Genomic DNA, 27,011 nt, shown 5'->3' with positions numbered 1-27,011 from the left:
ACTGAGCTTCTTATTACAACTGCTGAGCACTAGACATCTCATTGAATGTCTAATGAAAAAAAGTAACAATTCCAAACCAAGTAATCAAAATGTGGCTGAAAATCAAACTAACGATGATTAAATAATTCATGGCATTTGTATTAACTAAATATTTCTCCCAGCATAAAAAAAGTCCTAAAATCCTTAACAGAGAACAAGGGAGTATCTAGAGGTCATTTTAGTCATGATTTACTATGGTAAACAACAAACATCTAAAAACATAAAGCTAAAGTCTAATTGGTAACACTGAACTGACAAACATGTCTACAACTTCGCTTGTCTTTGTTTTATTTACTTTTCAAAAAATCATTTAGGGCAAAACGATTGTGTCAAACAAAAGTATACAACAAAGAGTTGTACACTTACATTCCAAACTTGTATTGAGGGGTAGGACAAGAAATAATTAAACAGCCTCCAAATACTTACATTTGTTAAGCTTTTAAACTTATGGCAAACTAACGATATCCCTTCAGGGCTAAACTGCTGCAAACATTATTCAGAGAAGCCTTTTATTTTCTTCAGAAATAATTAAAAAAGAAAATGTGTTCTACATTGCATAAAGCTGTTTTACAGGGTGTTTGGGGACAGTTACTCATCTCAATTCCAACTAAATAAATGAATATTTACTTCTCAACTTCCGAAATTAGCCTAAATACTTTACCTGCATCTGATCATTTCTATCCAAGTAAGAGCATTATTAGTGTACTGAAAACTAGGTCAGGTTGACAAAATCAAGATACTAGTTTCAAAGCCCTAATTTTTAACTTTTTTTCACTCTTTTAGGCAAGGCATTAAAAATAACTACGAACATCAAACTCTTCTCAGTGAAACCCAGCATGTCTCTTCTTCAGCTTTCCAGTACTGTCAATTTGCTAGTTTAGCTATAAAAGTAGTCCCCAAAGAGAAAATTATTAATAAAGTACTGTTATGAAAAACTAAAATTACGGACAAGCCTTAAGCCTTCTATTACTGTTACTAATTATTTCGTAAGTGCCACAGTAAACAATAAACTGACTGAAGAAACTCACAACTGAAGGCCAAGAGACCCTTTATGTGGAATTCTTGTCACAAAAAAGATTGATTTTAACCTTTTATACCAGCTTCTATTGATTAAACTGGTTGTGAAATGCTGTAGTTCCTTCAGAATAACATTTGGAACCTATTCTGCACAAGTGTAAAAAAAATTGGGAATTACATCCAGAGCAAGCAAGGTGTAGTCCATATTCTTGATATCTTTTTCACTTTAGACAGTAATGCAAAGCTCAGTTGGGAATTGCTGAAGCAGGTTGCAAACCTTACTGGATAGCAACAAGCTGTAGGGAGCTTTCAGGAGGCCAGCATCCTTTTCTTCCACAGCACTGCACTCTATTGACATCTCCCAGATTTGACTGGGAGAACTTTATCATAACTTCAAAATAAACGAGTGCCATCTCCTTTTCCACAGGTAAAAGTCTGGCTGAAATTCTCTTGATTTTCACACCAAACCGCAAAAGAAGACCAATTGTTTCTGTAACCCACTCCCTTCTAATCATCATCACTCTTCCATAATTCCAGATACAGATGGAAATGTTTCATCATCTACTTTTCACAAGGATCCACAACTCTCATCAGGACACAGGATGAGAAGTTACTCTGTGTATATAGATATCATGTAAAGTGCCCTTTGCAACAAAGTTAACTTTAACCAAGGAAACATCAGAAATAATCAAAGCCTTAAAAAGACTTGTTAAAATTGTATGCAGAAGGCTTACCTTATCAATGATGTAATAAAGGTCATAACAATTCAAAGAGAATGATACATCGTATATTATCTATATTCAAGGAGCATCTGTATGATGCTCTTAGTCACACAGTTTAGATTTAGGTAGTCCTGTGAGGAGCAGGGATTTGGACTCAATGATCTTTATGGGTCACTCAAAACTTGATATATTCCATGATTCTATTCTATATACTGTTAGTTTTTATTACACTAAATATAAAGCATGACTTCAAGCTATTATCTTTCATTCTGTATGTGCCATTCACAAGAACTCAGTGCTGCTGACATGCACACACCAAACAAAAGAAGCCCAGTCCAGCTTTCCAGCCAGCTGACTGAAGGCTTCCAGCATGAACCTATTACTACTTTTACTCCCAAATGTACTATTTACACTCTGCTTTATCAAAATGCTGCTCTAACAGGTTTCCTACAACTCTCTCATCATTCTCTTCATTCCAGTTCCAGTGATCTCATTCCACAGGGAAGAGGTACCCAGACCCATGCTATAGTGACACCTGAATGACAGTTGCAGAGCAGTAACAGTGCAGAACCTCCTTGTAAGCAAAAGACTGATATTTAGTGCTCTTCAAAACAATTAACTTTATTATTTTCATACTGTATGAACTCTTAAAAAATATCTGTTCATTCACGCATTGCTACTGAATACTGTTCAAGACACCTATAGGTGTTTAGGAAAGATTATTTCACCTGGTATGTAAAAATTCATATATACCTCTTCCTAAAAAAACATAAGAAAGGGGTTTTTTTCCTAAACCTGCCTAAGAACAGCAAGTTCTGATGTTTCCAGGCCCCTAAATTAAATTAACACAATTGGACCCAAATATTTCAAATCCACAGAGTAAAACGCATCACTCCACCAACATTTCACACTGTTGAATAATTGTTCCAAGCCTTCCCTGCCATGATAAGCAACAAAGTCCTTCTACCTCGACAAATGAACAAGAGATAAGAGAAGCCCCTGGAGGAAGGTGCTGCTTTGTGATGCCCCATGTTTCTTGATGCTTGTTCTCCTTCTGTACTAGATAGACATTTCAGGCTCTGAGCAATACTGAATTACCACTTTGGGGAGAAACAAGGGACTTATTTCCTGTCATTTTATCCATAAAGCATAGCACAAGTCCAGTCATTTGGGAATGCGTATTAGGTTCTTGGTATGGATTTTTTTCGGGATGCATAATGACTTTCTAAATATGTGCACCATACCATTCAAGTGCAAAGAACTATTACCTTGCTACATTAGGTCATTTAACCTAAATGGGAGTATAAACTGTTGAGTAGTTTTTATAAAAACTTAAAAAGACTACTTCTCCTGCTACAATTATTGGGTTTCCCCATCCTGTTGCATTGCCTTTTTTATGATAGGATTTTATAAGTTTTCCATTTTTTTCTAAGCTTACATCAACCAGATAAAACTGCTTTTGAAAATTAACAAAGTTCTACCTAAATTTCTAGAAGAAGTCAAACATTGAAGAACTGAAGACCCTACAATCTTCTTTAGATTGTTTATCTATAGAAAAATAATACTTATGATATAGTAATCTGATGAGAAAACCTTTAATCCACCTCCAAAACAGGACACACAAAATGAAAAATGTAATTACATTCACTTTTGACAAATAAAACTGTTCTTAAAAAAGAATCAGAACAACACTGGGCCACAAAACAAACAAAAACAAACAATAAACCCCAAAACAAAAGAAACCCAAAACACAAGAATGAGCTTGTAACATCAACACGTAAAGTTTAAGAAGACCAGCCTTTAAAGCCTAAGTTTGCAGCTGCATCTTTTGTTTCCTGCCCTGGATGTGTTCGCATCTACACTGGATGTCTCAGCACTTCACCGTTTTGAACCCGGGCATCAGGACATTGACTGGGGTTGAGCAAAGTGATATAGGTCGAAGAGGCAAATTGGCAGTAACTGGAAATCAAAGCGACGCATCGTGCCAAATTCAACACAGCACGGCTAGCTACAACTTTCAGCTTAGCCCCTCCACTACGCCCAGACACACATTCGTGCATCACGCCCCCCCCCAGTTCCGCGGCTCCCACCACTTCGGCCGCCCAGCGACTCGCGAACTTACTGCAGTGCGATGCGGGCGGAGGGAACGCTCGGCCCTGGGATGCGAGAGAGCCCGGCGCCCTGGGCAGCCGCGGGACCGGCCATCCAGCCGGGCCGCCGCCAGCGACGGCGGCAACACCGCCGCCAGCCTCCCCCCCCGCCCCGCCCCGCCGCCGGCTGCCGCAGCCCAGCGCGCCCGGCCCGGCCCCGCGGGGTCACCGCCGCCCTCCGCCCCGCTTCTCGCCGCCCTCCGCGGCACAGCGCGGATCCGGCAGCCGCCCTCCTCTCGGGAACGGGCAGGCGCCTCCGGGCGGCGCGGCTTTAAGCGGCGGTGCGCCAGCACATCTCCCACCCCCTTCCCGGCCGGGCGGCAGGGGGGAGGGGAGAAGCCACACGCGCACACACACACACACACACACACTCTCACTCACACACACAGAGACACCCCCTCCGCAGCCCCTCCCGCCCCCCGCGCAGCTGCGGTACCTGTTGTCCAGAGCCCGCATCCCCCGGGCGCCGCCCGCCGACTCCGCGCCCGCTCCGCGCTGGGGCGGCGGTGCGGCAAGACCCGCTCACCGCTCCACAAAGCTCCGCTAGCCCTCCTCTATCTGCTCCCCGGCGCCGAGAGGCGCTAAGCCCGCGCAACACTTACCCAAAGTTTACAGGGTCTCCCCACCGGTGGCGACCGCCCAGGGCTGCCTGTCGCTCTCTCTCCCGCCCGCCGCGAGGTAGCGGGGCTGTGACAGCGGGCGCACCCGCGCAGCCGCGGGGGCACGGAGGGGCCGAGCACGGCCCGCCCCGCGCACCTGCACGGCGGCCCCGCGCCTACCTGCGCGGCCGAGCGCTGCTGCGGGGGCGCCGGGAGGAGGCGGCGGCTGCGGAGCGGCTCCCACGCAGGTGCGCGGGCGCTGCGCCGCTGGAGTCCGCGGCTCGAGGAGCCGGGAGAGGCTGCGCCCTCCCTTCCACGGCACCGTCCGGTCCTCGGCAGCCGCTGTCCCCCGGCAAGGCCGGCCCAGTGCCCGGCTCGGCGCCCAGGAGCCGCTTCAGCAGCTGCCCGCCGTGCCCGGCTCGCCAGCCTCCATCCGGCCGAGGGACCTTCGCGAACCTCGCTCCGCGGAATGCTGCCCTGGGCTCCCGCTTTCCTTCAGCACCTGTTTTGGATAGCAACAACCCAGCCAGGGCCTGTAAGAATTTGCAGATTTACTCGGAAAAGAAAAAATGAGAGACCAGAGTAGCAGTGGCATGGAAATTAATGTCATTGTGCCAGTGCCTGCCATTTAGCAAGACACAGAACTAGGGAGCTGATCAAACTTTCACTGACAGGTTCCCAGTGTGTGTAATTAGAGATTTCTATGCACTACCAACTTCCATCTTCACCAACTCTTGAGTGGTCAGATAAGCCTCAGAACTTCAGCTGGGAACATGATTTTTTGTTTAATTATAATGATATTAATGTCTATTTATAGTCACTTTATTAATTGTATGGCACTAAATGGCTTTAGCTTTGAAAGGTGTTTTAGGCAATGTAGATGAGATTTAGCATACTGCTAATAATTTTATATAATAAATCTGTAGAAGTTTGAAAATAAAAAACATTTACCATTTTTTGTTTCTTTTGTACTTGTATCCATTCTTCCTTTCTAAAATGTGCATTTAAAGGGTTTCATTTTCATAAGACACAAGTGCTAGAAATTCTTGGAATCCTCTTTATTTTAGGAACTATGCAAAACTGTGCCAGCCTGATTTTGTTTATAAAGAGGTTACTTAAAGGAGCATTCCTTAATTCACCTAGTGCACTGAACATGGTTTCCTCAGTGTAAGTGGTACCTGCTCTCTATAAATTAGAGATAAGTTTATATCTTATTAATATAAATTCTCTGCAACATCATAAAAAACATTTAAGTGTTTTGAATTAGCACATTTCCAAAACTCACTGACACTCCAACTTTTTGTTTAACAAGAGTTTGAAAATTTGGATGAGCTTCCAGTGTACAAGTAAAATGCAATTTTATGTTATGTAATGCAATAAATACATATTTATACCATATCCTCAGTGATACAGAGGCATTCATAACTAAAATTTCATTTTGATACAGTTTTGATTGTCTTTAATAAACTCATAATGTATTTTTAAAAATCCATTCTATTCTCTTCATATTCACACAAAACCAAAAGAAACAACAACTTTTCTGTAACTTTGGAAAAATATGTTCTCAGAGGTGTAGCATCATACACCATAGCCTTTAAATTCACATCCAGCAGTCAACTTTATGAATATCTTTCCAAATGCCAGCTTCACAGTTGCACAGGCCGAGTACTCGTCTTTAGTTCCCTGTGTCCAATGTATTGCTTTCCCTTTAAAACACTGATTTCAAGAGATTCTTTTTCTCCCAGGGAAAGAATTCAGTCTCAGGATATTTGAGGCTCAAGTTACTAAATATGGATCAAAGCACTGAAATACAGTGAGTAGTTACTTAATTGTGATAAATCATTCCAGTACAACGCAAAATTTTTATAGGCCTTGCAATAAAATGTTTGATCTCGTGGTATGGGGGAGAGGGCTGGTTTTGAATCACCATATTGCCTTAAAAATTGCTTTGAAACACTCTCAGTTACACAAGGTCATATAAAAAATGAAAATTGCTGCAAAAAAAAAAAGTTCATAATTAAAAATACATTTTTTTATGTTGTGAATAACTTCCATATATTCACTTAACTTAGGCCTTTACTGTTCTCTCCTGCTGTGTATTAGAACAGGGTCCAATTTCAGTTCCTATTGAAATGGAAAAGGTCCCACAAGTTCATTTACAGTTTGGAATGACAACTCCATTGACATTTGTAGCTTTAAAACTCCAAAGATAAATTTGGAGGTCTAGCAACACAGAAAGAAAAATTAACCCATTTATTAAACATTTCATTTGCCTTAGGAAAGCAGCAACCCTCACACAGGCAAAAGCTAACTCAGTACAGCTGAGCTGTGAAAGATTAATGTAAAAGATGTCAAACTGAAGGACTCTAACATTAAGATTCTTTTTTCCACTGGAAAATACTTAGGAGATTGCTATCCACATGCCTAGTTTTAGAAACATTGCTGTATTATGTGCTGTTTTGAGAACAGGTAGAGGATGGGGATAGATGGATTATGGCTTATAGCTAAGAGCTTCCTCAGCACAGAGCTCAGTGGCAGCGTTTGTGCATAGCACGTTCACATCTTTGTTCTGGTTTCAATACAAAGTTCCATCATCCTGTTCCAGAAGCAGGATGCTGCCCAAACTGTATATGCTCCTGTCCTCCCCTCCTGTAGTCAACCTCCTACCACAAACAGATTAAAATATGCAAAAAGATTGTCTGTTAACAGCTCACTCCCTCAGCAAAGAAAATAACAGATGTCTAGAGGCCACAGCCAGAATTTTAAATATTGAATTATTATACTAGCTACTTAGATCCGTGTTTGGATATTTGAATGAATTTTTTTGCAAGGCATGACTTTAGGTTGCTCATTTCATAAAACTATGATGAACTCGGGGCCCTACATTTTTATATGATTCATGAAAGAATAAAGCACCAAACTCAAGAATCCTAACAGCAAAAATAATTCTCAGTTTCCAATATGTTTTATTTTCTTTCAATATATTGCAACAATACCAGTCATTTGCAGTTATAGCATATTAGTAGTTTTGAAAGAAACAAGGTTCAGGATTACAAATTTGACTTCAGTGGTGGCGTGTCACAGGTACTGACTATTGAAAAATAGCCTGACTCCATGTGAAATCAGCTGAGGTAACAGCAAGCTATATATAAAGAGAATCTTTTTCAGAATATATGGTTATAAGAAACAAATGTAGTTCACAAAATTCATTCAAGAAAAAAATTAATCTTCTCAAAACTTGATTCATCTAATTTAGAACATTTTTACACTGTATAAAGAGTTTTGTGGAGAAAATGGAATTAAGTGGAAAAAAAAAAAAAAAATCTTTCCTCACAGTAATTCTATACTTTGTGTGTTTTCATCAGGAAATGTCAAAACACAGTAAGACTACACTGCTTCTTCCCAGAAACAGCAAATTCACAAGCAATCAGTAATAGAGATCCAAAGGAATCAAACCATTTCGTCAGAAACAAGATCTTTCATAGATTATGCTTATATCACTTTACATTAATTATTGTAGTGATAACGATACACCGTAGAATAGTAGGTATAGTCCACTTGACTCATATACTTATTTACACAGTAATATACTTTACACAGTTCAGGATGGGAAAAATTCTTGTGAAATACCTAGAGGCATTGGCTGGTCTACTATCACTCACATTACTGATATTCAATATATATGCATGTATATACATGTATGTGTGTGCGCATGTGTATATATAAAGTCTAGGGCAGCTAAAAGAAAATATGCCACAGAGCATACATTTGTACTTGAGAAAATCAAGGATTGTTGACAAACTAGAGGAAATTACATTAATCTGCTGAACTATTATTTCTGGGCTTGTTATCCAGTATACGAGATACTCTGACTGAATCTTTAGCTATTCTTTCATCAATGCAATCAAGATTTAAGACTGAAAGCATTTAAATTCACACCTGTTGATTTAACACTGGAATACAAGATTATTTGCTTGATTATCCAAGTGCTAAGATCAGTCTTCTGTGCTTCAGTGCTTCTGCCCTGGGAGAATCCTGGGCTGACTCCTCTTGGAATACATTTTGAGTAATAGGAAGGACGGCAGAATGTGTGGGAACAATCTACATTAATTAACTAAGGATAAATCTAGCCTGATCAATCTGACTGTCCTCTGTGATGAACTGACTGAATATATGGATGAGAGAAAAATGGAAGTACCAGTGGATGGTACTTATCTTGGCTTTTGCAAGGCTTTTATGTTTATTCCCACAACATTCTCCTGTCCAAGTTGGGACATAACAGACTGGATTGGTGGAAACTAGATATGTGTGCAACTGGTTGCATGGTTGGGCTAAGAAGGTAGTGGTTAATGGGCTGTACTCTATCTAAATGCCAATAGCAAGTGTCATTACCCAGGAATATATCTTGACATCTTTAAGGATAGAGGATATGTCATTACATCTTTGTCAGTGACCTAAAGGACACACAGGAGTACTTGTTCTTAGAGTCTGCAGGTGAGAGGACTAATTAACCCCTGCCAGGGGTAGGACTGCCATCCAGAGGGACCTAGACATGCTGGAGGAAAGGTCTGGCAGGAACCTTATGAAATTTGACAAGAATAAAGGCAAAGCCCTGCACCAGGGAAATAAAAACCCTCAGTGACGGGGCCTGGCTGGGGACTAAGTCTGTTGAAAAAGTCCCAGGAGTTTTGTCAGACAGTAAGCATTGAGTCCTGGCAGAAAAGAAAGCCAATGCCATCCTGGGCAATAACAAGGGGTGTTATTAGCCCCCTCCAACCAGTATTTTATAGATCACACCTTGAATAATGGATCATAGGATAATTCTGGCTGAAAAGACTCTCAGGACATTTCTAGTTAGGATCAAATCTGAGATCAGACTAAGGGGTTTCATTCAAAAGACAGAGACAGCATAACTTCTGTGGGCAACCTGATTAGGGCTGGAGCATCCTCATGGTGAAGTTGTTTTTCCATATATCAAGTCTGAATCTTTCATTTCCACTTATGCCCATAACTCCATGTCTTCCCACCATGCATAACTTTGAAGAACACATCTCTGCCTTCTTTTTAGATTCCTCATGCATTTAACTCTGTGGGCTGCTGTTAGGTGTCCCCAAAGCTTTCCTTTTGCCAAGCTGGACAGTCCTAGATGAGCCAGTGGTTATACAGATTGTCATATAGGTGTAACAGTGCTTGAATTACTAATGGATTTGTCTGTACTCTGGTCTCATAATATTACCTCTAGTGCTTTACAGGAAAAAATGACAAGTACAAAAGAAGCAAAGACAAAGGCAGTATAGTAGAGTACCTTTCAGTGAATTTAAAGGTTTTTCCTTACAACTTACTCTCATCTTTACCTTCCATGTACATATGCAGGTTTTTTTCCCCTCTGTTGTTCCTACTTCAAAGAGGGACCTTGGACAAACCTTAGGTCAGTGGGAAGATTTTCAGAGATGTGACAGGCCAATGGGTTGACAAGCTCCTAAAATCTACATGACAGACACTATTTGTTTCAACTGGATGCAGGAATGAGCCCTTAGCCATACTTAATGAGAGATGTTTGCTCAGTCTGAAAAGATATTATATAGTTAAAGATTGCTTAAGAAGTAAACGTCTAACAGCTCACTCATTCTGAAACTCTAAAATATAAAGACTACTTAGCTCTATACAAATATTATAGTACCTAACTGGGGCAAGAGGTAAGGGGCAAAATGCACTTATTGTCTATTTCTGGATGTAGCATTAAAAGAGTAATATTCATATTTTTTTCACTACATTTCATGAAGTATATATGCAGGATATAAAAAAGAACATATGGCTAGCAGACATAAAAAAAAAAAAGAGATGTATTTATTTATATACCTCAAATATGCATTTATCTTTTAAATTATGTTTTTAAAATTACCATATGTATGTTTACTGAACTGTCTCAACTGTGTGAAAAGATAGAACATGTCCTTAAACATTTGTTGAATTTTAACACATATTGCAGAATCACTATTTAACATTCAATGACCAATGTAATTTTTACATGAAGGTTTCTTGTTATAGTTTAAACTTAGTTCAAGAGCAATTGAAGTACAATATATTCTCTGATCAGTGGAACTGATGGACAAAATTATTAAACTTGGATGATTTTAGTTCACTCACTGTAATCATCTAGTGCAGAGATCATTCCTGTCACTAAAATACAAAATGAAAGATATTGAAGGACTCCTGAGTGTAGTGTCTTTCTTCCTCTGTTTTCTAAATTTCTTCTAAATGTTGCTTTTCTCTTGTTGGTTATGTTAAATATCATGCTTGCACATGGGCTTCCTGCAGGTAGAATAATGAAAGGGCAACAGTGGGATGTCATGTCCTAAAAAATAAATATGCAGGAGAAATTTCTAAGAATCATCTCTCTGCATTATTTCTGATGAGAAAAACCGAACAGAAATTAGAATAGCTACTCTTCCCTAGATTCATGGATTGACAGAGGTAACATAGAACAGAATGTATGTCTGCCACAGAGGCAGTACAGAACTTTTGTGGATTATAATCAAACAAGTATCAGTACAGACATAGCTGACTAAAGAACTAATGAATCAGTAATGAAGACACAAATGGGTTTCATTTAATCTAGAAATTTGCATGAAAATAGAAAGCATTTAGTGTAAACCATAAAAGAAAATGGCAACATTTTCCTGGTTGATGCAGCATAAGGAAAGAGGAGAAAGGAAAAGGAATACATAGCAAATTAATGGTATTACAATTTTCCTTAGCTTGAAAAAGCACCCTAAAAAATTCAGCGTAAGAAAAAGAAAAAGAATTATAAGAAATTATTTTAAAGTAGGGTTGAAATTAAAAAGTACACATATGCCTGTCATTCACAATATTTGAGTATAACTTGTCATAAAACCATCAAGTGAACTAAAAGAATTCAAAACTTGCATTTCTAACTAGTTAGACCTAACTAATTAGCCCTACTTCATTTGCATTTTCATTAAATGTGTTCAGGAGAAAAAATTTTTGGAAAAACAACAGATAGAAGGAGATATACTATGTTAGTAAGCTAGAGTTATATACCAAACTATATTGGCATGAGTATACCTAACTGGTGAGAATAATTAACAACACAATCAGCAAGACCTAGGGTTTGGGTACTACCATTCTACATATTCAAGAGGCATGTGTATTATTATGGCTGAAAGTGAACAGAAATTAAAAGCTGAAATAAACTAGAAATAGTTAAGAAGACTTACCTGTAAAAGGAAATTGAAAAAAAAAATAGTAAGAGAAAAGAGAACTAATTGCATTTAATTACTTTAAAATAAGGTTTTCCAGAGAGTTGATGGAATGAATTTGGAAGAATGTCTCCAAAAATGGTTGGTATCAGTGAAACTTAAGTAAGGGAAGCAGAAAACGTGGGCTGAACAATGAAAAAAAATTAAGAGTACTTTTTCTTCAAGTTAGTAACAAGGAAGCTACCAGCACTCTTCAAAAAGAAACTTTTGGTGGATTCAAGGCAATCAAAGAAGAGAAACCAGTAGTGGCAAGTAGTGGCTAGTTAGCACCTACTCTATTTATAGCCCTTAAATCTCAGATTCTTATATAGTTTTTGGGGGAATTTATGATTTTACTTTTTCTTCATCTGAGATTTGTTTTGCTGAAATGTCAGCGATCTATTTAAATCAGTTGAACAACATATTTTATAACAATGTAATAAAAGATATTTTGTTATATCTAAAATAAAGTAGATCCCTAAAGAACCATACATTTTACTTTTATGTACCTGATACTGCTGTCTTTGCTCACTGTTATATTTTAAAGGATTTAAATGTAATATACAAATCAGCATTACACTGCAGATACATCAAGTAACTTGGTTTTATATACATGTTAAAAGTTAATAAATTTTCTGTTCTTAATACTTTCTTCTGTCATTTAAATGCTCGTGTCTTTTAGTGTTTTAAACATGTATGTAACAAAAAACACATTCCACTCACTTCTCTGGGAACAAATTCACATACAGATTCCAGGGAAAATTTTAGAAATTTATCAATACATTTTTGCCTTTGTATTTTGTTTTACAAGATGTGCTATAGTTAAAAGCTAAGTGCTCTTCTAGTTGTACTGTCACAGATATCAGCATGGTTTATTCTAGATTTACATCATATAAATAGGATGAAGACAAGGGAACTGGTTTTTGAAAGCAGCAGGATCCTGTGAGTAAAGCACTCAGTGGCAAGCTTAGATAATTTTGCTGTCTACTCCGGTTCTGCTATTGGTCCATTACTTGACCTTGACATCCAGGATCTACACACGTAAAATCAGCACTGTGATTCAAGACTGCAACTTTTAAAATCTTCCCTTTACACAACAAACCTCAAGTATTTAGTCAGAAAGAAAAAAAAAAAATCCCTGTGTAACTAAAGTTCTACTTTCAAAGATGTCTACAAATTCCTTATTTTTGTTAGTGTTTAGTAGATCAATGCGTAGCCCACTAGTGGGCCATTTTCTTTCATATCCCCTTCAGGAGACTAAATATAATACACATTCACATCATTACTACCATAAATACTCAATCAAGGTCTGTACAAACCACAGGGAAATTGATTTTTCACTCAGACATAAAGCCAGAAGTCAAAGAGGCAATGTTCCAAAAATTTAGCAGAACCTCAGAATGGCTGAGGTTGGAAGGGAGCTTTGGAGGTCATCTGGTCCAACCCTCCTGGCTCAATCAGCATCACCAAGAGCAGATTGCCTAGGGTTGCCCAGGGGTTAAGTACATGACCTGAGTGGCCTAGTTCAGACTTCTCTTCCTGAAGGGTCACAAATTTGCATATCTTGCTTCACAGGAAGATAATTCATCATCCTCACTACCTGCAGATGCCAACCAACAGAGAAAAGATGAATTGGACAAAACACAGGAATGGTACTGTACTAATACTCCTACTGAGGGCCAAGAACTTGATTCCACCTTCTTTTTCTTCTGGGTTCCAGGATGCTTTTCCACCTAGTGGGTCTATAATGACATGTTTTGAATTGAATTCAAATACAATAAAATTTCTTTAATTCAAAAGAAGTTACAGAGACAGATTCTATCAAGACCAGATCGAATGTTAAAATTCTGGCATAGTGGAGGTGAGGACTTTTAACACTTTCAGAAAAGGTCATGAAACAAGTTCTTCTAATTTTGATGTTGTCACTTTCTCATTCTTCTGACAAATTTTTAAAAAGAAATGGTGACACTTTTAAGATGATGTGAATACCTGTTGGAGATACCCTGAAATGTCTATTAGATAAAGTTGTTTAAATAACTATGCTATGAATTTGCTTTTGACTCTAGTTCAACTTTTCCAAAAACTACCATGATGTCTCAACCATGAAGACTAGCACTGTTTTGGATATGTGAATATGTGCAACACCAGGTTTCTAAGTTTTAAAGAACAAGAAACATATTGAATTTAGCACTAAACAGCAAGATGCAAGAACAACATACATGGAGCTTAATTTAAATGTTTGCCTATATAATCTAATCAATTATTTATACTATTTTGTAGCAAGCCTTTTATCTACTTATATATGTTTTACTTTTCTAGACTGAAATTATCTGGAGCAATGAGTTTCTCTGATGTGAAATACTTACACAGTGCCAGCACAATGGAGTAGCAAATTTGGTTTGATCTCTAACATAAAATGAGTCCATGGAACTGTGTATATTCATCTGGCTTATATGAACTCCAACCTTATAGCTGTGTGGCAAAGGAAATGTTTGCTTCTAAAAGCTAAATGAAACCAAAATCAGGTAACCAAACAATAAATACAATGCATGCATTTGCTACTCCCTTAGTTTCACTTTTCAGGCTAACTTTTTTGCACTCAGATTTTGAGTATACCAACTAATTTAATGTTTCTTCTGTTTTCTGTAATTACTTTAACAGTTTTTATAATATTTTAGTTTTAATAGCTTTGCAATGCTGAGTTTGTTTCAATGTATAACAAACACTTTGATTAGCCCTTATTTTCAAGACTGTCTTGAATGGAATTACTTCTGTCTGATAGTATGAATAAACATGCACAGCCCCTCTCAGAACAAAAACCAGTCCTGAAAATTTTGCTAATTTCTATCACTTATGTATTCAGGCTTATTATCTGGAAACTATCTCCTTGATATTGTACATTTGCATATGCATGAATAGTCATCCACCTGCATACAGTTATTCTTGGTGCAGTGTTTTAGCACTTGTGAGCTGGAATTTCAGACATTATGCACCAATTCTACTCTCTATTGATTGATCCCTGATTCTTCTGTAGGAGGCCTCACCTGACATAGATACTGAGGGAAGTAGGACTGGTGGAGGGGAAAGGGAGATATCATCCTGCTCAACAATTCCAAATAGTGCTGCAACCATCAGAACTGCTATGATGTATGGGGTTCTGGAGTAAGATATACATAAGGACTTCTCCAACTCCTCACCTGAGCCGCCTTGAGAAAATGGAAACAGAGCTTGCAACTGTCAAAGTTCAACAGTTTCCTGTTTTGTTGTATTTGGTTTGGTTTTTATTTCTGTGATGGTCATCATAAAGCTACAACTCAATTTATTTTTTGAGATGAGTGTAAATTCAGGTCTTATCCAAATGGTACTCTGCTTTTAAAAACAACTTTCAGCTTTTAACAAGGGTGACGGAATATTTAGTGAAAAATTTGTAATTTGCAAAGCTGATTTTACTGCCAGAAATCTAAGATATATTTTAGGCTGAGAAAGTTGGGACTGTTCAGCCTGGAGAAGAGAAGCTTGCATGGAGACCTCATATCAACTTTCCAGAATCTTAATGGGGCCTACAGGAAAGACAAAGAGGGACTACTAGTCAGAACTGCAGTGATAGAACAAGGAGTAATGGGGAAAAATTGAAAGAGTGGAAATTTAGGTTAGATATTAGGAAGAAATTTATTAATGTGAGGGTGGTGAGACACTGGAACAGGTTGCCCAGAGAAGTTGTGGATGCCCCAACCCTGGCAGTGTTCAAGGGCAGGCTGGATGGTGCTTTGAGCAACCTGGTCTGGTGAGAGGTATCCCTGCTTAAAGCAGAGGGGCTTGGAAGTAGAAAATCTTTAAGGTCTCTTCTAACCTCTTACCTTTCTATGATTCTATGATATAACAGCATTTTACCTAATCCCCATTGATTTAGTAGAAAAGCTTAAAATAGTTGGTTCTGTTACAAATGCATTCGTGCTCCGTCGCACTATTTTCCAACAATGGGCAGAAATCTCAGGGATGATAAATTCTTGTAAACTTTGTAAAAGCCAGAGGCTAAGCAGGTAAGAGACACTTAGTTTAGCAACTTGGCTGGGAAAAAGGCTTCAGCATAAGTGAAGCAGTTACATATTCTGTTTGGTCTGTCAGCTGACTCACATGCACACAGTGGGAAGCAGGGACAATTTGGGTCACTTCTACAAAAGAACAAGGATTCCAATTTACAAAGACCCAATGCAAGGTCTCTTTGAGACTGAAAGTACTAAGAGAGGTAATACTTGGCATGAAGCATTTGAAACAGACAGGAGAGAAGAATTTGTGAGACTTACGGTGTACAAACACTCTGTCCCTGTAAGGATTCAGCATGGTGTTGTACAGCTACAGTACAGCCCCTTCCAGAGACTCAGATTTTGCAGGTTTTTCAAGATATCACTAAGGACTTGTGGCAAAGTTGGCCACACAATGACACATTTCCATTTTAAATAGAAATGTAGCAGCAAAACAATTTTAGTATGCAGATACAGCCACTAATTGCTCAAAGCTACTTCTTAAATAACTGAGCTACTGCCTCAGCCTGAGCGATCAGTCTGTTCCCAGAATGGCCAAATTTGCAAATTTTATCAGAAGCAAAAGTACACAAGAGCTGCTTCTCTCCTTTCTAAGGAAAAAGTGCCCTGCATTTAGGACAAAATGCTGAGCTTTGACTAGACTGAAAAGTACAGCAAATGAAAAGACCTCGATTATAGTTTTAAAATCCTTCACTTCACATTATTTTAAATTTTTAATTAGATGTCACAACTGTAGTCAATTAGAAGTTATTAAATTACACCATTCAGGATACACTGGGAGAAATTAGTCCGTATTAGTGAATACTCATTTTAAAAGTGGTGGGAGATGGGATCCTAGATATATGAAAACTAAGAGATCTTTGTTAGTTACTATTATATAAATGTACTTTATTCTTGCTTTTAGGAAAAAAAAAATGAAACCAATGAACTATATGCAAAGAGCAGAAAGACAGCCTTAAATAAAGAGGTCAGAGAAAAACTGATGGATGCAAACATAAAATAATAGATCATAGAATGGCTTGGGTTGGAAGGGACCTTAAAGACCAACTGTTTCCAATGCTGCCATGGGCAGGAACATCTTCCACCAAACCAGGTTGCTCAAAGCCCTAACCAGCCTGACCTTGGACACTTCCAAATACTAACTCATATTAACTTTTCATATTTTTAAGAAACTAAATAATAACAAAGAGAAAATAGAAAAAAAGTTCTGGAAACACAATAGAAAGTTTGTTTAATATAAATTAAGGAGGTATAAATTAAGGATAATATATATATATATATATATATATATATGTATATGGAAGATAAGAACACAGAGAAATTCCCCAAACTATAATGCTCAGTCTGTAATCCTTTTTCCTAATAATCACATCTCAGCTAGAAAAAAATATAACAATGGGTTAGATATTTGCTTTAAATATCTGTAAGGCCCATAAAGAAGTTACATTATTTTTGTAATATTTGACATTAAATGCCACAAAACAACAAAAAATGTGATGATACACAGCTTTCAGGAAGCAGTCAGCAAGATTTTAGTGACCCTGAGATAAACAGGACTGAAAAGTAAACTATAGTAATTTGCCAAAAATCATAGATGCTACGTCTGCATAAAAATAATGCACCTGAATAAGAAAAATGTATTTGAAAAACACCTTCTTACTAACAGGTTTTCAGAATAATTGTCAAGCCTAGGAAACAGTAAGTGATGCTACTGTTAGAAACCTTCCAATTTCCCAGCTGAACTGATTGAATAGATCAAAAATTCAAGAAAGTTGCATAATTCACAAAAGAAGAACAAAATCATTAGCACTCACTGTAAAATCCCTTGCAAAGAAGCAATATTTTGGTTCGCTGATGCCCTAGTACCATATTATTATTTTTTAATGGCACAATGAGCTGCCAGTTGAGATTAAGTTCCTTGAAAAGGTCTTTTCATTGAATTAAGCTTCTTAATAAAAGTAATTGCTTTTCTAATTCCCCACTGGGCTACTGAAGCATAATCCAGTACCAACTATATAAAAAGTAGAGTCTCTAACACTTTAGTTGATATTTGGACTGGAACCATAGCATCAAAACTAAAGCTATGGCCTTGGCAAAATAATATATAAGCAAGAATGGGACTGAATATGTTGCAGAAAAGAAGTAGATGTGCCTAATAATTTTAATGCAAAAAAAATTTTATTTAATTGTTTAGTTATATTTAGGCTTCCTTAAATTGATGTATTTTCAAAAGCAAAGAAAACATAGAAATAGAAAGAGCAGCAGCTTTCCCTTGCAATAGATAGATCAGATAGCTAAGGGAAATTGTATTCCACCAACCCAGCTAAGAGAAAAGCATACAAAAGGAATTTTAATGAATAATCTTACCGAAATGTTGAGATTTTTATTCATGTAATAGCCAGCCCTTTCTGAAATTTACACTTTGTAAAAGAGATCATGTCTGTGCAAAGACTTTCCTGAATTTATAGCAGATTTTATAGGTCTATCTCCACTTGCAAATTTGGTGCTGTGTAATGAAGGAGGGTGGGGGTGGTTTTTTGGGGCTTTTTGGGGGCTTTTTTTGTTGTTTGTTGTTGTTGTTGTTGAGGGGGTTTTTGGATTTTGTTTTTTGTTTTTGTTTTTTACTTTATGGAACTAGCATAACTGCTCTGCACAGCAGATAACCAATTGATTTCTGTAGAGAAAATGTATCCTGGGAAAAATACAATGGACACTGATTCATGCTGCACAGCCATGGAATATTTGTTTCTTTTCCTAGATACTCCAAGTTGATCAAAGGAATGTAGATACTCAGATCCTGTGGAACAATCAGCTGCTGCATTAAAAATGAAAAATAGATATGTTGCAAAACAAATGGAACCTTTCAGAATGCTTCTTTAACTAAACTAGTTATTAGTTTTTATTAAGACTCACAAAGATTTTGTTACTTAAAACCCACGATATTCCTGTGAGAATCAAGAGATCTTTTCTCTTCCTGGTCCTGATGCTGGCTTGCAGGATAACTCTGAGACTCCTCTTTGTGTTAACTTGAGGTCTGCTTTTCCACTCATCTGTCTTGTCTAAATGTGAATTAGGTAGAACTGCTTCTTTTTGTATAGTGCCCAGCATGGATGCAACACAATTCCCTATAGGCTTATGACATTTTAGTGAGACAACTGAGACATATTTTGGAAATAGCAGTTAAAAAACTACAAATCAGTCTTTTGGATGTGTATACATCCACAGAAGCCAGAGAGGCTGGTCTCTTAAGTTTTTTCTGGCTTTCTCTTTACAAATGCAGGAATGCTGAAAATGGTGAGTACGAAATTAAATACTTAATTAGCTTTCCATCTATACCCATTAACTAAATCTCCATTAGATTATAGTGAAATTTCCTTCCACAGAATAATTGCAAAGAGTTAATTGAACAAACTAGTCAAAAAACCAGTAAGATTTTCATTTATTTACAGTTTGTTTGGGTTTTTTTTAAATTTTGTTTTGTAGCAGGCTGCCTTAAATATTTATATTTTGCCCTAATTTTTATAATTAGAAATCATATCTGTTTCAGTGTAGCTCATAAGTAATGAGCAGATTTTCTGCATTAAACCAATCACCTCTCAGAACCTAGGACAGAGAAAAAGTGAAGCATAGTTAAATAGAGTAAGAGACCCCATTTCCTTGGATCGTGTAAAGAATGCTCCGTCTAGTTGTCCTAGCTGTTATTAAGTTTTAGTTGTAAGCAACACAGAAGAATATTAAGCACAGTGTAGAGGTTTAACTAGAGACTTCTAATAGAAGATTTGCAATGGACTGACTCTAAGGCTGCTCAGAATTCAAGCAATAAAATTGCTTTGGGGAAGTGAACATAAACTAACATGTATTAGATGATTACATCACAGGACATTCCATAACCAGATTCACTGCTGCCTTGTTATCCCTTGATAGCTGTGCCAAAACAATTTTTATCTTGCAAAATCAATCCTCAGCCTTGAGGAAACAAATGAAAATCCAGCTTTATTATTCATGAATAAAAAATAAAAAATTGTTTGTAGCTATGAGAAACAATGTTCATCTTAATTAAAAGGTAATTTCAGACATGATTTTAAATGTGCTTGTCTATATTTAAATTGTCTGTTATGCCAAATGATTCATACATCAGAAGTGGTACACATGGTATGAACAGAAACAGGCAAGCACCTGTGAGATACAAAGTTCTCCTACTTTACTATATGTACAGCCTGACCTTAAAGAAACACTTCCTGCTGTGCTAGTAGCTAACATTCTTCTGGATACCAGTCATTATAGATTTTTATTATTTTCAACCTGTTTCTAAACAGGAAGATACTTATTGAAGAATACTTTTAATATATTTTATGGATTTCATTCCATTTCTCTATATTTTCACTGGAGTTTGACTGACAATAAATACTTCGTACTTTATGTATATACAAAGGTATCCAATTAAACTGCTGCAGTCTGTGATGTTACATTACTGAGAGGCATTAAGATAATTGCACACTGTTCAAGAACTATCCCCAATTCAAAACATACCCATTTACCCCTGAAAGCCTGAGCAGACGTTTTTCTCTTTTTAAAGGGTACTGTTCATCCCCAAAAAAATTAAATAAAATACAGATCACCATCACACACCAAATTAAGGGGAAGCTCATGAACACACAATAGTATTAAAGTTATTCTGTCAAAATAATTTATAGGCACATAGAATTATTGCAAAAAGACTAAATTTTTAAAAAAAATCAGTAACAAAAGCAGAACAAAAAAAGTAATGAATTTGATAACAAATGTTTCTCCAGATAGATATGCTCTTCTTTAAAGACCATTTAAAAGTTAAAATGCATTATCAGCCCATTGGACCAGAATTTAGAGAAAAAAAATCTCCTTTATTCTAATATTAATTTAGCTCAAATTCTTGGATTTCTGTAGCAATTGCTGGATCTGGCACTGAAGCTGGAAAACAGGTTTGTTCACACTCCACAATATCATCGAAAGTGGCTTTAGAAACCCAAAACAAGCCTATAACATAAACCCTAAGAGTTCTTTAAGTACGCATTAGCTCACAGTTTAAGATGGCTGGTTGTCCATTACTGGCAATGAAAGTACAATCAGGGCAGTGTATAGAACCTAGAGATGCTCAGCAGCCCCAGTGCGAGGGTCCACTTGGAACTGAGCTGCCTAGGCTGTATCTGTCTAGGCTGCACCAAACAGATCCTTATCAGCTACAACTTCGACAACTTTTCCACTTAGTCACCCATGTATGGGCATTTCAATTCCACTGTCACAATCTGCTAGCTGAATTTTGCTGCTGCCACTAAGCCCTTCTTTAAAATTGTGTTTAAGATAGAGGAAAGTAAGATTTCTTTTTTTTATTATTATTATTTTAAAGGACTATTTGACCTGCATTTTTAAAATAATATTCAGAGCTCCCTTAATTAATATGGAGTATGCAGCCTTGACCTCCCTGTAATTAACTCTTTTCTTGCAAATCAGTAGCAGTTCCTTTTAAATCAATGGGTGTTGTTCTGTCTCCATGGGAACACTGCTAAACTTCCAGCTTAAAAACCTGTACCAGGACAATGGTACTTTTGCCAAACCAGCTTTGACAAACAATATGTGTTTTTTAGATGTCATGGCTACACAGTTCTCTGCAATTCTCTGACCTGAGAGGTCTCGGTTGGGTTCTGATGCTTTGGTGTCTCATGGAGTTGGTATTTCACATTCACATTTTTCTTACAGCCAAGCAGTTTGGTCTGACTTCAGAACACCTATTGAGGCAAATACCCTTGGGACAGGCAACAGGGCCCTTGTAGGATCATTTCTGATATCCCCTGCTCTTAGGTGAACCTCAAGGGCAGCAGGCATGATGCGTCACAGTCAGATGGGACAAGCTTGAAGTGCCTATGGCATGGGCTGAACCATGAGACTCTCATAAGGCCGTGAGAAATAATCACTACTGTGTTTCACAGATGCTACAAAGAATTTTCCAGAAGTTAAATATTTTGAGTTGGCAGAAAATGTACCCTTTATAGCCTTGTCAGGAGCTGGCTCCTACACAGCAGTATAGAGACAACAGCTTGCCTCCTCCTGGAGCTGCATCAGTTAGGGAATGACTTGGTATAAATTTATTATACTAAAAAAATTAAAAGAAGCTATATTCCCATAAAAATGTAAACCAAAAATAAACAGTATTATGCAGAGAGTTATCAATTTTGTTGTTTTATGAAGTACTTGATTTACCATGTGTTCTGATTTAACATGGCTGTTTGAGCAAGAGCACTGAGCAGCAAGAATACTTTATTCCAAACATGCTTACCACCTGCGGCTCTGTCTATCTTCAATTCATTTACAAATGTGGATCAGGAGAAGAACAGAACAATTTTGTTACCTGACAGGTTTGAGCTGGGCAGTGAAGAGTTTCAAAATCAGTCCTTGTTTTTGTGTTCAGTTTCCATTAATTGGAAAGTTAAAAGATTTGAAATGCATTTACACACGAAGTATAACACTGAATAACAGTAAAGCAACTGTACCCTTGTAAAAAAAAATCCCACTTTTAGTAATATTGTTGTTCCATTGACATCAAGGTGTCTGCATCACTGAATGACTATTTTCATCAACCAAGTCATTTTTCTTTTCAAGTCTGCATTTTTGGGGGCGTTATAAGAAAGAAAATAAATCAGCCTTACATTGTCACAACCAAGATTGATGGAGTTAGTACTCTAGGCTAGTTATAAAAAAGATAGTGATGTGTAAAGTACAGGAAACTGAACTACAGTGAAGTTACAGTAAACTAAACCAGTTGGTATATCATGGAAGAGTGTAGAAGTGAAAACATGCAGACGAAAAGTCAGAGATGACACTTTCTCTAATGCTATCCCACATATTGCGTGATATTCCTGCTAAACTCAGTCTTTGCAAATAAGGCATACTTGCAAATAAATTTGGTAGAAACATTATTCATGCATGCTTGGTGTCTGAACACATATTGTACCCCCAAGGAATGGCACACAATTTGTTTTTCTACCAGTAACACTTTTGCAGTGTACACAGCTGAAAATGGCTTTGCCTGCATCTTCAATAACGTGTACTACCTCAGATCAGCAGTTTTTCATTCAAGCTTTAATGAAAACAATACACTGAGCTCTCACATAGGGCATTAGATCAGCCTTTTGCTAGAAGCTGGCTCAGAATCTCCCCATTCATTTGTTTCTGGAAAGTTCATTTTAACTAACTGTACACATTTTTGCTGCCCAGTGAGAAAGTTTATTCTCTGAAGATGAACTTGCTGCAAGAGTGCAAAGCTTTGTTTAAATAGCTAACTGAAGCAGAAAAAAGTACGGCAATATCAGAAAGAAGTTATATTTCTGTCGTGGTAAGTCTATTTTACTGACATTATTAAAACATTTCCTAATTATTCACATACAATTTATTCCTTTCCACTTCATACTTCTCTGGTCAGGACATTTTTCAAATGTACCCAGCTAACTAAAGACCAGGTTTTGTTAAAGAAGAAACTAATAAAGGTTACTCTTATAAGAACAATCTGTAACTCTTCATCATTTTACATGCTACTAATAAGCATTCAACAGATTTATTTTACAAAATGTTTCAGCATTTCAGTGGAATGGAAAATTACTTGACTTCCATGCACAACATGAATAACACTGACATAAAAAATACACACTCTTGGTACCAGCATTGCCATTATAAAACTATCATCTAGAGCAGTTTTAGGATTATATTATTGATAGTATGTAAAAACTACAGCTTGAAAACAAAAAAATAAAAGGGCAAGAGCAAAAAATCTTGCATTTTTACTAAAAATAGTCATATTCTTTGCAATTGAGAAAATTCAGGCTTGTGCATGGAAAACCCTCTTATTAGCAAACTCTTTTATGATTTTCATAGCCAAAAAAATAAAAAAGCAAATTACACCCTGTGTGCCAGGCTAAAACTGTGGCTCCGCAACTACATTTTTGACAATGGCTATTGAAATGGTAAATAATAAATACTATTTTCTGCAGGAAAAAGATCTAACCATACTAAATAAAAAGAGTGCAAACTGATGTTTTATGTGGCATGGAATAGCAATTTTTTTGTCTTGGTCTCCTAGTACTTTGAATAAAGACAAATATTTGCTTACAGGGCAGAAGACAAGGTTGTCAACCATTAGAGATTTCAGACATGAGTTACTGCTATTATAAATTATTGTTCTTTGTTGTTCACAGGTTGGGGTTTCTTTAATTAGTTAAAAAAAAACAACAATAAAACAGGTATAATTTTAAAGTAGTGAAATAATACCCCTTTCTACCATTGCAACTGTGTTTATCCCCAGCTATAAATTTGCAAGATCAATCAGATCATCATTTTGCATCTCAGAAAAGGGCATGAAATATTTTCTTCCGGGGTACTTAAAATAGAAAAGTTAATACATTTTGCAACAACAAAGAAAATCAAACATTGTGTTGCAGAAAGAGCAGTCTGAATCTCAGAACAATAATTATATTAGGACATGGTGTTGGAGGACATATAAGGTGTCTAAATCCCTACTACAGCAAATAGATTCCAAAAGAAAGTAGTGCTCAAATTATCTGTGCTATGAGTGTACAGGTTCTGCATCTTCACTGATTGAGGCACGTGTTCAGCACTATCACAAATGCTTACAGATACCTCTACTGTGGCTTAGCACTCTTAAAGCTCCATATGGTGAAGTAGGTGGCAGGATAAATTTCTTGAGCAGAAGTCTGTATGATGAGAAAGTTATTCTTAAGTGAAGCTTTGCATAATGGGGTAAAACACTTTCTGCTATGTTGTTATTTCAGAAGATATTTTGTTCTATTTACACACAGGTACACAGAAACTATTTCTTAATTTATTCTTAAAATGAAACTAATATGCTTAATAAATTGATGACAGATTAGAAATTAAAGTAGCAAAAGTGTTGAAATTTTGGGTAAGGAGACATGGACACACACAACAAAAAAGTTAGGATTCTACTTTTGTTCCTTAAAACAAGCTCCTATGAAAATTCAGTTTCAACAAGATTTGTAGGATCTGATCTTTGGAGAATAAATAAGCCTCAGGGTAACAAAAGTAGTGTCAGTTCAAGGTTTACCTTCCACCCTTTAATTTATTCCTTATCTTCCTCCCACATTCCCTCTCAACCTTGCCTCAACTCCCCAGAATTTAAATTGGAAGAACAGGGCTGGCAAAGTTGAGCTGAGGCTGCACAGAATCTGTTTGAATGTCTATACACACATAATGCAATAAACCCACAATGGGAAAAACCTGCACATGCATAATTGCCAACCACCTAATTTCTAGATGAAGTGTAAATAATGTATTCTAAATCAAACTACTAATATTTTATGTGCAAAAAGAAGCTGGCCTGTCTTTAGCTCCTCAGTCTTTTAAATCTTGATTCATAGCTCTTGCAGAAATCTCTCCTCAGCGTAACCCACTTAAGCTCAGCATAACCCATTTAAGGACAGACCTTCTAGATGCTAAAAGCCTACTGGGACTGTAGTTTGCAGCTTAAAAAGGAATACAAAATTGGTAGTATAAAATAAGGAAAGAACAATTAGAATATACACTTGTCTGTAAATAGATTTTTTGATGGTGCTATTTGATTTCTATTTGGAGGACAAACACCACAATACTGGCTACATTACCAGTTCTCCATACATAAATATTGGCTTCAGAAGCTAGGTTTCATTTTTTTATGACCAGAACTAAATACAACAGCTGCTATTTAGCAAACATAAAATCATGGCATGTCTGATAAAAATAACATACTTACTAATGCTGTATTGCAATAGATTTGATATTGTTGTTTATTTCAAATGACTATGCAGTGCTGGAAAACTGAAAAATGATGAAAGGCTGAAAGAAAAGTTTTCCCCAAAAGGAAAACCCAGGGGTTTTCAGATTCCCACTGCAGACAGGCACAGCCTCACACTCTGAGGCTGCACACACAAAGTTATAAAACCAGAGCTCTTGGGAATCAGATCAGGCAGTTCCGGAGGCGTCGGAAGATGGCCTCTGTATGGCTCACTTTTGGGTGCAAACAGCAGCATCAAGGGCTGGGCAAGACATTTGGTGCATTCCCAAGTGAAGAGATAGAAGCATTTTTTGCACTAGTCAAATCCATCTTGTGAATAGTTGGGATGTACAAATTATCATAAATAAATTCAGAGATGTGCTGAGAATCTTAATTTAAATTTTACACAAACATGGAGTCTGTGTTCTTGCATGTTTTCCATGAATATAATCAAATACTAGCCTGGAAACAACCTCTACAAATGATAGTTGGAAACTAGTTTGCATGGACTTGCTAAGCTAGGTTGCCCTAGCACTAACGGTAATAAAATTTTAGATGAGGGTCTTGCCACTGAAGATTTGCTTTCCCTTGCTTTTCTAGCTGATGCTACCATATCCAAGAAAGCTTTTAAAATGTAAACATGAAATATATAGACAAAGAAATGTACAAACAACCCCTTAAGATCAATCTTCAATCCCAGATAAAGATAGATAAAGAAAAGTAATGTAAAACAAATCCCTGTAGGTTTCTGAAGAATTTTGCTACAATAGAATAAGGGTGAGACTGACATGATTGCATTTCCCTAATGGTAGCCTACATGACATTGTTCTGCACAGCACTTCTTTGGACATATTTTGAGACTTAAAGTTATTTTTAAAACTTGAATATATGGAAATAAATAACAAAATACTATCTTTAGTGAAGGCAGCTTCATCAACAGAACTACAATTTTTTGTAACTTTATTTATTGAAAAACAATTAGATTGTATGCATTACTACTCAGAGTGTATGTTCTGCTTAAAAGAATTTTGATGGGTATAATTTCACATCATTTCCATAGCTAAAGTTGAACTTGAGAGCAGTAGAACAGATTTTGGCATTACTATTACGCATTTGTAAATGAGAAATCTGCCAGAGTAATTGGAGTTTTATTTTCATGGGTGACTCATTACTTAGCTGAAAACAGCTTGGATAGAAAGCATGTTTTCCAAAATTTCATCTGAGAATATCAGAGATGATTTTTTTAATGCATCTTTGAAATTATTTGTTCTGACAACTACTTTTGTGATTGATTTTAACTAGTTAAATCAGATGTTAAAAGTCTACTCATTTTAACAATTCCTGAACTACTTCAGGCTTCCTAAGAGA

General features: G+C 37.0%; 1 protein-coding gene across 7 annotated transcripts in view; it reads right to left on the bottom strand.

The window, feature by feature from the left end:
- The window catches only part of DGKB (diacylglycerol kinase beta), a 382,874-nt gene that overhangs the window by 331,139 nt on the left and 24,724 nt on the right, over nt 1-27,011 (bottom strand). For 5 of the 7 annotated variants that reach the window (XM_048304373.1, XM_048304417.1, XM_048304415.1 and 2 more), the window contains exon 1: nt 3,901-4,026. The exons of 1 other annotated variant lie outside the window; for it this stretch is intronic. The gene's annotated coding sequence lies outside the window, so the exon portion shown is untranslated. Of the gene's footprint in view, nt 1-3,900; nt 4,027-4,530; nt 4,629-27,011 lie in introns of those variants that run through there. One more of the 7 variants, XM_048304384.1, reaches the window with a different exon arrangement.

The sequence above is a fragment of the Corvus hawaiiensis genome, chromosome 1, assembly GCF_020740725.1.
Source record: "Corvus hawaiiensis isolate bCorHaw1 chromosome 1, bCorHaw1.pri.cur, whole genome shotgun sequence".
In the NCBI taxonomy this organism is placed as follows: Eukaryota; Metazoa; Chordata; class Aves; order Passeriformes; family Corvidae; genus Corvus; species Corvus hawaiiensis.
This window is presented reverse-complemented; position numbering and strand designations above follow the sequence as displayed.